We start from the raw sequence: 13255 nt of genomic DNA on the forward strand, positions 1-13255 counted from the left end.
TGTGAGCCAGGTACTGGCTCCATCTTATTATGGAAAAGAGTAATGTATTTCTAAAGTAACAAAAATAACACAAACATTAATAATTGTGTTAATGCTTAGTCACCAAAGTTCTGCATCTCAACTCTCTCACACACATACTCTCCTCTTTTTCCTCATAAAAAAAGTTGCAGTGAACATTATCAGCTCTATGGGGATTTAGCATGCCCAAGTCAATCCAGCCAATCCCTCATCACCTGCCACACTCTAGAACAGAGTTTCTCAAGCTTGGCAGCCTTCAGCTGTGTGGACTTCAGCTCCCAGAATTCCCCAGTCAGCTATTGTTGAAGTCCACACAGCTTAAAGCTGCCACAGTTGAGAAACACTGTTCTAGACGATCATTTAGGGCTACAGGAGGATATGGGGTCCAGGCATCTGCTCCAAGGCCTTAGCTGCCACACCGTGCCTTAATCTACACCTTCAGAATAAGTCAGCTCATGAATGATAGCAGACCTTACAATAAGTTTAAGTCAGCTCATGAATGATAGCAGACCTTGCAATTTTTATTCATTTCCATGTATCATGCTAAATTCTCATACTCTCTGCAGTACCCAGAAAATTTACTATATTAATATTTTAATATGTTTAATATTATTTTAAAAAAGAGATAAGGGCACTTTTCATCTACTTGACACCAAATGTGTCTTCTACAACTTGTCCTTTTCTCGTCCTTCTTAAATTGAAAACACATAGAACAGGACATTTGTTCAGTTATTTTTAATTCAGAGATTCATATGGGAATGTTCTTTTCTTCTTGGGGGCAATGTGATTCTCTTCTTCATAATCCTATTTAGATCACATTTAAAATAATAATATTCTCATAGTTACCTTTTCAGTCATGCCTATCATTTCTCCCATTCAGGTGATATTTGCAACAGTTACTGGATTACTTCAACAGGCCATGAATTTCTCAGAACAGGGGCTGTTCTATGTTTGCAAAGCAAGCTTAGAGTTTCTAAGTGTTCTGTTCGCCAAATGAATAATGGTAATACCTAGTATGCATTGGAAAGTATATTTACAAGTCCTTTATTGTGTGTAACAGTAGCTTCCTGCATACAACATATTAATCATTGGTAAATTAAAAACCCGCTAGGAGAAACCTGGAACTTATTTCAGGTTTATGAACAATTTGATCTATAAGACTTTGGCCAGGCTGCAAAAGACCCACCATTTCCCAGTCAAATATTTAAGCCATTGCTTTCATGTTACTGTTGCAGTACACTGTAAGTGCTTCAGTGGAAAGTGGCAGAGTGGAAAATCATATCCAATGCAGGCTTTTTTATGTGGGAAAAAACGTAATCCAACTAATGTTGAATTTGATTCAATTATGTTGAATGGGTCCAGAAAGTCGCAAGGCATTCTAAGAGCTGTTTGAGTATTTCAAGAGCCAATTAGAATATTCTCAATCTGATGGGAAAGAGCCAAACATCTTTTCCTAGCTGCCATTCATAATTTAGAAGAACAATATAAGTTCTGTAGTATTGTGGCAAAAGGGTATAACTAAAGAAGTCTGCTTAAGGTCAATTTAAACTTTGCAGGAAATGATCCAGAAATTAAACAAACTCCAACTGGTATGCCCATATCTACTAAGCCTCAACACATCTTGTACTAGGCAATACAGTATATAACGGTATTTAATTATACAGTACATTTTTCTCAATTCCCACAAAACTCAAAATAAGCAACTTAGGCTCACACACAGCCTTGTTGTAGCCTAGTAAAATTTGAATTTTTTAAACCTCTTATGCATTTCCCAAATTGCCTTTTTCCATGCATATTTGGACAATTACGACTGCTCACCTTGCAACTCAGAATATATATTTTTTCAAAATTGCCATGCAACATAAACAGTTATTTTTTGAGAAGGAACAAGGGTTAAGCTAGCTTGGCGTCATGGAACTGCTTCTGAATCCATTGGATCTTGGCCCGCATTTCCTGCTGATTTAGCTTTCTGTTAAGCCTATTCACCAACAATGCATTTAATATATAAGACAAAATCGCTTGCTGGCCACTGCCTGTTACAAAGAACTGAACTTTGTTCTTTCCTGCTCTGTGTTTATCTTTCAAGCACAGAATAGTGAAGGGAGACAGCTTTTTTCTCCCCTTAAAATCACTCAGGAAAATGAAGTAACTTGTTGTATTTCACAAACAGGAAAGTTACTTATCTTAATTGAATCTCCTGAGTACTTTGGGTGTAAATGTCAGCTGGACATACAGATTAAATGAATTCCAGATAGATAGTTATTTCAGTAAGTTGCAACAAACTTTCTTTAAGTCTCGTGCCACTTAAAGATACTATGATATTTAGTCGGAGGTAAATCCCGCTGAACTCTGTGGGACTTACTTCCTACATGAGATCAGGCTTTAGCAGATTTACTGCAGCAAATATTAAGACCAAAATATCAAAATGTGCAGTCTATCCTTTCATGGTAAGAAAACTTCAGCAAATCTGTGTGAGTCTTTATTGCCGACACCCCTTTCCCCTTATAACCATGCTTCCTGCTACATCCCGCTGAAGATCGAGCAGAGAGATACCCTGTCCTTTGTGGGCAGCTGATTCCCAGTCACAGACTGTGGAAGATGCCAAATCATTGTCCTTCTTCACTTAGTTCTTACGAAAAAAAAATAATGACCACTTTACAAGAATTGGATTGAACTGGCTAGATAGTGCCCTCAGCTATAGGCTGGTGTTGCAGGAAGTAGCCATATATAAATATGCTAAATAAATAAATACGAACAGGCACATAATGTTCTAGCACAAGATTTGTGTACACTACAGGTTGATTTGCTCATTTTATGTTTTATTTTACTGCTTTTTTTATTTATTTATTTATCATATTTATATAGCTGCCCATCTCACACAAGGTGACTCTGGGCGGTGTACAACAATTTAAAAAATACATAAAAGTGCACAGCTTTTTTTAAGAAAAGGAATGGGAAGGGAAACCATGAACATATATATTCATAAGGAAGGTTTTTAAAGATGTGTGCATGTCTGTGCTGTGATTTAAGTCACACTCTTTTTTCATAAGGAGATGGGATGATCCATAGCCAACAGAAATCATACTCTTTCTCAAGACGATATATTTCTCAAGACTAATTTGGTATGAGTAAACCTTTTGCAACCATCTGTAATTCATCATACTTAACTAAAGAATGTTTGAAAGCAAGTATCTGCACCTTTCTTCTGACAGGCAATTATTCTATTAATAACTAGTTAAAACTGTTACTAGATGAATCACATCATATAATACGTACCTATGATACTTTTCAATCAAACAAGTATAATTAATATGATTGTTACTCAACATTTGAAATATGCCATTGTGGGAGCTATAAACATTTTATTGCTATTGGCTTATCACAGGACATGAAACTGGGTTTCACTGACTCACTGAGTTTCACAAATCTGCTATTTAAAACTTTTTAACAACTCATCCTACAGTCTGACATAGTTGATTTATTTCAGTTTTTTTTCTATTTTCTATTTAATAGCTTTTGTAAATTATTTCACCAGCGAATTGCATAAAATTCATATCTACATTCATTCTATTTCAGTAAAACATTTTTGTTTTATTTTCTCTTAAAGTAGGGTCAATAAAATACAAGACTGGTATGGCATATTGGACAAAGTTCTCACATTCTATTTTCATCAGTAAAATAATATATCACTGTGAGTCCATCACTCACACATCTAATGACAAAGGTAGACCACTCTAAAGGCTATAGGAGTAGCATTTTCTTCTGTTAATTGGACCTGTCTTTGGGCTTTTAATATTAGCAGGTTTCTTATATCAAACTATGTTTGATATAACTATGTCTATGTTGCTCAGGTTTGTCTATGCTAGTTGAGAAAGGTTCTCCACCTTTCATCCCTAGTGATGCCAGGAATGTATTTATTTAAATTGTTTGTTTGTTTGTTTGTTTGTTTATGCAAGAACTACAACACTGAACTACAGGTCAAGGTCAAAGTGCAAAAATTATGCAGATAAAATTTTTCCATGTAAATTGCATTATTAGAAAAACTATTACCAGTGACCGATACTGCATCCTATTAAAAGTTCACTCTTGCTCAAGGCTAAATGCCACTGGAGTTTAACTTAGAACCCTTCAGCTTGCCCCAGTCCACAATCAGTACCATGCTTGGGTCTCCTACAGTGCTATGGAGCTTGTGAAGCTCTTTACTAACAAGTCCATTAATCATCTCAGATGCTTCTCCAGAAAAAAAAGGTTGCAAAAGAATTCTTGCAGCATTTCTTCTGGAGCTGCAGGACAGGTGATTTCTTATTGGCAGGAAGATCTTCATCCTGCTTTCCTGGCTCCTCAGAGATGGTAGAAGCCCTTTCCTCCTGAAATCAAGTTTCCACCTTGTCACTGTATCTCCTCCATTCCAGTTGATCTGAAGGGCCCCTAGAGTGCTTAGTTTATTATTCTTTTCCTTGCTGCAAAAACAATTACTGAAGGAAGGAACAAAAGAGAGGACGGAACATTTCCTGAAGCTCCATTTTTGAACTCCTCCATTTACCAAAAAGTTACTCATGGGGCAGAGTGGCTGCCATTGTGATGGTTTTATGGACAAAAACAGCAGCTGTGCAGAAACATCCTTATTCCACCCACTGTAGATTTTTCAGTACTTCTCATTCTGCACCAAATTATATAGCACTCGCTTTATTTTTCAGTAAATGATTATCTCAAGAAAGAGTTATAAAAGGCATACTACTTGTTTGGTTCTAAGATACAGGGAAATCTTCCTGCCTTTTGCCTAGTTTTAAGACCTGTGTAGCTTTCACGCTGCCTGTTGCCCAAATAAAAGGAAGTCTTCTTGCAGAAGTGAAATTAGTAACTTTGAGAGAAAACCATGGCTGACGCTCAATTATCACGGTCGTATCAAGGTGGAAATGAATGGGAATAGATCCAGAACTAGCACAGCTGAGCACATTCCATTCATTTTTCTATTTCTTGGCAAGAAGGTATTTGATGCTTCCATCAAAATATTATTTTATTTATTCATACCTCTTATTAATAACTTTTATGTTATTATTTGGTCCAGTTCATTTACTGGTTTGGGATGGTATGTGGAGGCATATTGTTTCTACATCCCAATAATTCAATTTAAATCTCTGCCATGATTCTGCTCAGCTTCCTCCCTTCCCCTCCAGGGTAACAGTAATTATCGTGCTAAAATAAAGAAATGGGTAACGCATACCAGACGTTCTTTTCCAAAGTTTAAGTAAGTAGATGTTTGGTTTTTAAAATCTGGTTATCTGGATACATATTAAGTTGTGGTGCCAAGGAAATTTGTGTCTTCTCTCATTAGGGCTTAGGATGTTGTATGAATACAACCACTGTGGTTTATTCAATCATTTTTGGTTAAAGCAGTCACAGCTGAGCAAATATGGGAACTCAAACGCTGCCTTCCTCTAAAAGCAAAATCAGGTTTGGGCTGCAAAAATGACCCCAAGCAGTTGGCTATGAAGTCTTGGCACGCTCAGTACTCACAGAATATGGGAAGCTAAAGGGCAGGACCTGGAGGAGGGGGGACAGTTTATTTCACATTCTAACAGTTTATATTACCCTGGATATGGGCATGGCTTCTGATAAGGAACTCAGGATACAATGCAACATATTTTTGCAGACCGATCCAAAAACGTGGGTGTAGAAATGTTAACAGAGTATTGTATTTAAATGGGTGTTTGTTCAGTTGATCTTGGCCTTCGGAGCTGAGTATTTTTTGCTGTTGTTAACGTTCCTTTACTGCCACCTAGTGGGTGATTTAGTATATGTCAACATATTTTTTTCTTCCTTATTAAAGCAAACGTGTGTCTACCACAAAATATGTTGCAATGCAAAGAATTGCTATTCAAACAAACCATTCTATTGATTATGTGCCATCAAGTCATTTTCAGCTCCTAGCGACCACATAGATAGATCTTCTCCATGACCTGTTCTTTGAAGTCTCCCAACAGTGCATTCATCACTACTGTAACTGAGTTTACAGTTGCTTGCTTCTGGTCATCCTCTTCTTTTCTTTCCACCTTTCCCAGCATTACAGCCTTTTTCAGAGAGCTGGGCACTTGCATAATGTGTCTGAAGTAGGACAATTTGAGCCTGGCCATTTGTACCTTGAGTGAGAACTCTGGGTTGATTCGTTCAATGATCCATTGGTTTGTCTTCTTGGCTGTCCTTAGTATTCTCAGGAGTCTTCCCCAATACCATAGTTAAACGGTGTTAATACTCTTCCAATCCTGCTTTTTTAAAGTCCAACTTTCTTTTCCATAGACAGGGAAGAACATGCCTTGCATGATTCTGACCTTTGTAGATATAAACACACCACAGCATTTGACCATTCTATTACCATCTTTTTATTTTTATGTCATCCCAGTATTCCATATTGACTGAAATCATCTGTTTTCACTGAACTGTTTTGGGGTCTTCCTTCTCAAAAAGATTCTCCCGAAATAATTTTATATTTTCCTCATTTTGAAGTTCCCCTGGCTCCAATGACATATGCCTCTTGTGCATGGATTATAGTATTCAATCAACCAATCAGTTTCTTGTTGTGACCACAGGGATCACAACAATATTACACAGGGGGGGAAAGGAAAATTAGTAATAATAAGGAAAAAAACCCCTCAAAAATGTATGTTGGGGAGTTGAATTAAGACGGAACCATTACTAACGTTAAGAGCTTAAACATTTCTTATAATTTAAAAGAAAGCATGGTAAAGGTAGCAACATGGCTACTAGTAGCTGGAATCACATAGTTCAATAGTAAGATATTATTTTGACTACATAGGTACAGATCTGACACTTGATAGTTTATTTTTTTTTATAGGAACTTTATTAAATTATAAAAAGCATAAAGATAAAAGCAAACAAGAACTAATAATCAAAGAGAGAAGTAGAGGACAAGAGTTAGAAATAAAGAATACAAAAGTGATGGAAAGTAAAGAAGAGGGAAGAAAGGAAAAATTACAAAAAGAATGACTTCTGACTTATTCAGCAGATATAGATAAATCATATAAATAACCTCTTACTCTAAAACAACATCGTAAGATGCATATTTTGTATAACGTATTATTTTAACTAATCATCAAATCTATATATGATTTCATTTTTTTTTTTGTCTCCTGCAAAAAGTCTAAAAGGGGCTTCCAATTGGCATTAAAGTTAGTCAATGTTTTTTCTCTAAGCAAAGCTGTCAATTTTGCCATCTCAGCCAACTCCATCATCTTTACCATCCATTCTTCCTTTGCGGGTAATGTCAAGTCTTTCCACCTCTGAGCATATAAAAGACATTTGGACAGTTTCAATTACAATTAGTTTACATGAATCAAAAATAATTGCCTCCCCCCCCTCAAAAAAGTTTTCCATACAAATATATATGTGATACGTTACACACACAAAAAACACACACACACACAAACAATATTGCTCACCCATTATTCCATTTCCTCCTTCTATTATATATTTCTATATTATTTTATGGCACAAGCCCCTTGGAACAAAAATTTATACTATCAGTCTTTCATAAAGTGTCATAAATAAATGGTGATATATAAGAAAATATCATGAACAGCATTTATTGTAAGGAAGAGTGGTGCCTAATAATATTAGTCTTTTCCAGTCTGATGCTTTTAAAATGTGTTAGTATCACAATTTTCATAATTTTTTGCCAGAAATTTTGGGAGTGGTAATCTCAACACATTCTAAGAGTATGAACTTGTGGGTTAGATTAACACAATAGTTGATTATCATTATCCGATTTTCAATATTAACCCAATAGCATCTGTGCTGAAATTCTAACTCAACTTGCATATATGATAGTCTGTTTGGAACTATGGACATTGCCTGAGGATCCAGAGATTCAGCAGATCTTTTGTGCTTGCTTTTCTTCGAGTTTAGCTTTACTGACCAGATTAAGGCGAACAAAATTCAGAGATTGTTGCCTCACACCATCCTTGCTCTCAGACAAGCCACAGCTGGCAAAGTGCAATAGTGAATTTTATACAACAGTAGCTTCTGTTTCTATATTCTCCAAACAATAGACTATTGCTTTTGGGTTACAAAGCACTGGAGATTTAGGTAGTCTATAATAATTAAACTGATCAGTTTCAGTTTAATAAAACATTTGAATTTCCCATGTGCAAATTGAATATCCAAAGAAATGATAAGCACATCCAGCCTACCATATTTAGCTATTCCAAAGTCCTACACTGTTTAGAACCTCTTTTCAACATACTACAGTCAACTTCAAAACTATTTCTCTCTTCTGTTATCTCTCTTTGGCTCTTGTATGTTTTTTTTTCTCGTAAATTTGTCTGATACTATAAACATTACACTTCACTAGCTACTCCTTTATTTAGGCTTGTTAAATTTGCTTCTAGGATCACCATTTAGGGCCTCTCCCATTAGGCCATTTGTGCACTTACATTTCAGCTAGCCAACTGATGCTCTGTAGAATAATTTTTGCTTAAAAAGAATTAAGTGGCTAAGTATGAATGGCAAAGGACAAATTAAAAAGAGTCATACTTTACATTAAATGGACTGCTGTAATTATTGAATATCTGAAACAATCATTATACACATTCTCATGCACCATTTAATCTTCAATATACTCAGGAGTGAAGGCTTTTTAAAGAATGTTGCCCTAATTAGAAATCTAAAATTATACAATAATGGTTTTATAGCTTTTTCACAGTTAAGGCACATTGGGATTTAGACAAAACTTACCTGACATAATTACTAACTACCAGAACTGTTAGATAGACAGACAGACAGACAGACAGACGGACAGGATTAAAATCAGTTGGACAAAGTCTAGACTTTAACTGAAGCTCCATATAGAGTATATTGCAATAATTTATTTGAGTTTTATTTCCAGTTTTGTTCACATATTTGTGTAAGCATGGTTAAATAAACCACAACTGGCAGGATTTGCACATCTTGCTAAATCATTCACCATTTTTATTAACCAGAGTAACTGTATTAGAACATGATAATCCCATACTAAACAAACTGTATGATGGCTTATGAAATGCAGCAAGGCTGGTAATAGCCACTGTTTACAAGCTGAATTCTTCTGATTAATTTCTCTATTTCCTGATAACCTCCTTTCATCTAATTCCTTTGAAAAGTATTGAGTTACATGCTCTTGCTTATCAGGAGGATTGTAACCTAATATATAGAAAACCAAATTGAGAAAGGCCATTCTGAAGCCTGGGACTGTGTGGGACACTGTCAAAAAGAAAAACATTTCTGTCATTAAGCATAAAGAGGAAAAAGTAGACGTACATATCTAATGAAAAGATCATTAATATTACCTAAGAATACTATACCTCTTTCAGTATCAACATAGATTACAAATGGAAAATAATGATGAGTTGCATTATCTTTTCTACCTTTGAGTTTTGGGGTCTCAAAACCTCAGAAATACACAATAAAAGAACCATGATTGTACCATGGTTGGCTGGAACTGGTGCCATGTTCATAACAATTTCTTCAATCCACTCTTGAACCCCTTTCCTCTTTGAAAAGTATGATGGAGGTTAAGATAATTAAGGAAAGTTATTGGCACCATAGCCATTATAAACTTAGAAGATTGGAACTACCCTGGAAAAAGATATCCCCTTGCAAAACAGGCAGTGCTATCTCCCTACAGTACAATGTCCGTTTCAGAACTTGACTGCTCCTCCTCAAAGAGGCTGTCCTGGTTCAATACATTTCCCTAATTTCCAATATATGTGTCCAGTGTACATTTTACTAATAATGTTATGCAGGTTAATGGGTCTATAATTGGGATGAACCAACTGCTGGGGCACTTATCCTGAAACACCTATGGGATTCACCTTTTTCCCCCAGTTATCCACTCAATGCAGCTGCTCAGGAAGGAGTGGAACCTCCAGCTTCCATTCTTTGAAGACAGCCAAGGATACTGTGGTTGACAATACTGAGGGCCACCAAAAGGTCTAGCAGGATCAGTAAAATTATGTTCCCCCATTATTCCTTTCAAGACAAAGGGATGCTATATAAGTGATTAACAAATATACCTTGTTCCTGTAAATCCATTTCCACTCATTGACAGTAAAAATAAGAAAATCATATATTTGTACTATGACTAATTCACACATCACCCAAAATGATAATGTGATTTGTTTGGTTTAGGGCTTGAGCAATATGTGAATCCATCTATTTCATTTTTCAACTATAATATATAGTTTAGCATTATGTATATATACTGTTTTATTGAACAAATTGTTAATAAGAGAAATTATGGTTTAGGACACTATATAAGCCTAAAGATTATGTCTGCACTGAAAACTAAATTCTACTAGATATTAGGTCCACTGTGGAGTCCTTGGAGTTCTCTGAGCTTGGTTCTTTTCTTGCAAACGTTTCATTACCCGGCTAGGTAACATCTTCAGTGCTAAAATGGGATGAGGTTTGCTCTCTATTTATCTGCTGTGGCCTACTTTGCCAGTGCTGGTGGGGGTGGGGGTTCTGTTTTGCTCTTCTGGTAGTTCATTGATTAGCGTATGTTGACTGCTTGATTGTGTGCCTGGTGCTGACCTTTGCTTATCTGGGTGATGATTGCTGGAGATGATTGCTGGTGATTGAATGCTGGTGAGGCAATCTTCTGGTCTTTTGTCTCTTTTGAATAGTATGTAGATGCTGTTTATCTCTTTGTGTCTGTTAATTGCTGCCTTGTCTGAATACCAAGCTTCCAAGAATTCTCTTGCATGTTTGGATTTGGCTTGATCTAAAATGCTGACAGTTTCCCAGTTAAAACTGTGGTTGAGTCTGTCCATGTATTGTGCAATTAAGGAATTTTCATCATGTCTTCTGACTGCTAGTTGGTGCTCATGGATGCGTTCTGCTAGTCTTCTGCCTGTTTGTCCTACATAGTGTTTGTTACAGTCCTTACACTGTAAGTTGTAGATGACTCCTGTTTTTTCTTCTTGGGCAACTGGGTCTTTTGGTTTACTTAGGATGTTTTGGAGTGATTTTGTTGGTTTGTTATTATATTAGGTCCAATTATATAATAGGTGAAATCTAAGTGAATGTGGAAACCTGTTGATATGAAAAGTAAAGTTATGCATAGCTAAGAGACTGAAAAAATAAATCTTCAGATTCTTTTAAAGACCAGTATTTGATGAAAGTAAATAGCATGACTAAAATATCTCCAAAGCAACTTCATGTTTTATTTGCCTTAAAACAGAAGTATAAAATAAACCAACCACCCCACTTCTTTCCTTATCTTAGTAAATTATAAATACTTTTACTCCAGTTTTTGGGTTTATCTTAGTCCCTTGTGTCCATTTTGTTCAGCAATGCATTAACTGCTACACTAACAAGTGCTAATGTAGATCCTGCCTTCTCTCCAAGGAGCTATAAAATGCCAGTGCTTTCAGGATTTAAGCACTGATATAAATCTTGAAGCCAGGTGTTTCTAAATTATTTTCTGTAGGTTGCAAATGGTGCCAGCTTTTTCCAATCCTAGCAAAATTCTGAGTGTTGCACATGTTTGTATTAAACGAATGAAGATGTAAATAATAAATAAAATAAAAGGCACACCAACAGATTTCACCTGAAGGAAAGCATGTCAAATTACTTGAAGAATCAGATTGGAAAAACCAGATATAAAAAGATATGCAAGAATGATAAATGAAAAGTGACACACCATCCTGTTCACAAATAACATAGCAAGAAAACTATAGAGGAGTCACAATTTTTCCTTCAAGTGGCATTTCTTTTAATTTGTGACTATCAGAAGTCATCAAATTTTTGTCTGTTGTGATAATTCATGTTTTACTTAATTTTCCTTCTTGAGTTTGAACATTCAAAACCCTTCAGTACTGAGGTGAACAGGAATATTTTGAGCACTGCCCCTGAAATGTAGCAATATGAAAATTGCAACACTAATTTATTCACTTACTTTACTAATGCAGCATTCACTTTTATGTGTTTCTTCACTGCCTCTGAAAATCCTTCTCATTGCACTGGCTCCAATTACCACACTACTAAGTAACTAGCTTTCTAGACCTAGTCCCAGGAAAGTAAAATATTCAATAATGCAAATTAGTTAATTAAGTGGAAAATTATCTCATGTAGTCAACACAATCAAAGGCCTTTCTATAATCAATGAAGCACATGTTAACTTTTTGGTATTCTTTGGGTTCCTCAATCGAGTGCACTTCAGCAATAATGTCTGTTGTTCCTCAGCCTTTTCCAAAACTAGCATGAATATTTGGCATCTGTATTTCCATGTAGAGCTCTGTGTTGGAGTGTGTTTTAAGCATTATTTTGCTGGCAGATGAAATTAAGGATATTGTACAATACTTTGCACAATCTGTTAAGTCTCCTTTCTTTGACTAGACTCCTTTCTTTGGTATTCAGACTCTTCCAATATGTTAGCCACTCTAGCCTTCTCCAGATTTGCTGGCATAGTTTGGTTAGAACCTTTATTGATTCTTCTTCTGCTGGTCTTATTTCTCTAGATTTTATTGCACAATTCCTCTATCAGTGAGGTTCAGGACTTCAAAATAATTCCTGATACTGTTCTTGAAAAGTGTGGGTATATGCTCAAGATCATAGTATAAACTGGTTGGCTTTGTTTTGCTTTAGCTTGACTTGGAACTTGTATGACAGTCCATAATCTGCTTCATAGTCAGCCCCTTGCAACACTTTTGCTGTTATAACTGAGTTCTTCTACTTCTTTGAACCCATAATATAGTTATTTTGATTTCTGTGTATTCCATCTGGTGATGTGGAACAACATACCAAGATAAATTATTTTAGAAAATCTGATTTCCAAACATGGAGAAGGAACCTGTGATGTAACAACAGGGACTCTCTCATTCATTGGCCTGATTCTCATAACATATTAAAGCATAGTATAGTTTGTTTCATTTAGCTTTAAGGATGTTGAGTGACTCAGCCATTATGGCTTGTTGAAAACTATAACAACATGTTGTGCAAACTCAATTATATTGTTAAGGTAAAATTGTGAATGACTTAGACTGAGATATGACTTTAAGACAAGTTCACTAAGTTTTCAACTGCTGAAATTCAGTATACGTGCAGTTTCCCCATGACATTAAAATCCTTTTTATTTGCCATACACAAAGGATACATGGTCTGCCTCATAAAGCAGTTTGCTAACCCTACTGAAGGTCCTCCACATCATTATGCAGAGGTATGATTGATTGATTTAAAGGAT

The sequence above is a fragment of the Python bivittatus genome, unplaced genomic scaffold, assembly GCF_059951505.1.
Source record: "Python bivittatus isolate LINGU-HERP-01145 unplaced genomic scaffold, Pbiv_v1 ctg000070_np1212, whole genome shotgun sequence".
Classification (NCBI taxonomy): Eukaryota; Metazoa; Chordata; class Lepidosauria; order Squamata; family Pythonidae; genus Python; species Python bivittatus.